Below are 1,763 nucleotides of genomic sequence, written 5' to 3' on the forward strand. Positions count from 1 at the left end.
TTGTCTATTGATCCCCTCTTGTTTGTCAAGCGATCCAAGTTGGCAATAATGATGTTTTTCCCGGCAATGCAAGTTGGAGACAACGGTTTTCACCCCTCTGTTGAACGCTTGTCCAACCCTGTTTCGTGCAAACAATCTCTCATTTGTCCAAATATTCGAATGTGCACGGAACAAGTGGAGCGGTCTTCAAACTCACCCTGGCAACCATTAGCATTCTTTAGTAAAAAGCTACGAACGCCTGAGATAGCATATAGCACCTACGACCGTGAGCTCTTAGCCATTAAGTTGGAAGTTCGGCATTTTCGTTAGCAACTGGAGACCCGTGAATTAACTGTCTTTACTGATCACTTGCCTCTGACGTTTGCCTTAAGTCGCAAGTCCCCCCCTTGGACATGTCGTCAACAACGGACTCTTTCCAAACTCAGTTCTTACTCCCTCACAATTCGTCATATTTCAGGTCATGCAAATTATGTAGCTGACGCTCTATCTCGTGCTACTCCTGGGGCCTCTTCCGAATCTCCTTCTACCTTCATCATGACCATTCGCAAGTCAGTCGATTTTGATGCTTTAGCTCAAGCTCAGGTAGTGGATAACGAGTTTCACAATGTTCTCTCTAATCCCATGAGCCTAGTTTGGAAGTTTCCTCCATTGTTGGATAACCCGTTTTGGAATTCCAAGTAATCTCGCCTCTGATCGAGGACCACAGTTTACCAGCCGTTTGTGGAATGCTTTGGGACAGTTATATGGCACAACTCTACACAAGACTACTTCATACCACCCATCTGCCAACGGCTTAGCAGAGCGCCTTCATTGCCATATTAAGTCTGGTCTCAAAGTTGTCAGTACTGATTCGGTGCATCTTGGATTGATCATTTACCCTGGATCTTACTTGGCATTAGGGCCGCGTTTCAAGAAGACCTTGGCTCTTCCTCTGCTGAACTGGTTTATGGGACCCGTATTTTGGTCTCTGGTGATTTTGTGCACTCTTCAACATCTTCTGCTACTGTTGATGAACATCTGCGACGCCTTCGTGATGTAGTTGGATCATTTTCCCTGGAGCCTACTAGCCGCCACTTGCCGGTCATTGAACACCGCCCAAAAAACCTTAACAGCGCTTAATACGTCTATGTACGCCGTGGTCTGCAGGCAGGACCCCTCCAAACACCATATCTCGGCCTATTTAGAGTTCTTAAGAATGGCTCAAAGCATTTCACCTTGGATTACAACGGGAAAAAAGAGGTGGTCTTCTTCTATTGATTAAAACCTGCCCATGTTGATTTCTCCATTCCAGTCCCAACTGAAGTTCCTATTCCCCCTGGCCGTCCTCCTAATTCCTGCAAACCTAATGCAACCCCTAATACCCACCTGATTACAACCCATACCAAACCACGACAAAACCCTTATATCAAGGCTTGTCCTAATGACTATGTTGATCCATAAGTTTTTGTTGTCTTTTTGTGTTTGCTTGTTTTTACTTTTTGTTCCCGTCAATGCCGCCCCTAGTATTATAGTTTGAGGCCGCTTTCTTTTCAGTTATCTGCCGGCGGCCTCCACACTGAGGGGGGCTCGTGTGGCAGGAACCCTGGAGAGGCTGAGGAGAATAAACAGATAGCTAACTACTCTTCAGAAGCATCAGCATATTCCGCAAGCTCTCAGATAGTGCCGCAAAACGACGTGTAATTTTGGCCCTCTTTTTGGCGAACACATAGAAGGTCACGCATGTCGAGATGAACATTACGGAGGCTGCGAAGATGATCTTCCAG

This window comes from Tigriopus californicus, chromosome 3, assembly GCF_007210705.1.
Source record: "Tigriopus californicus strain San Diego chromosome 3, Tcal_SD_v2.1, whole genome shotgun sequence".
In the NCBI taxonomy this organism is placed as follows: Eukaryota; Metazoa; Arthropoda; class Copepoda; order Harpacticoida; family Harpacticidae; genus Tigriopus; species Tigriopus californicus.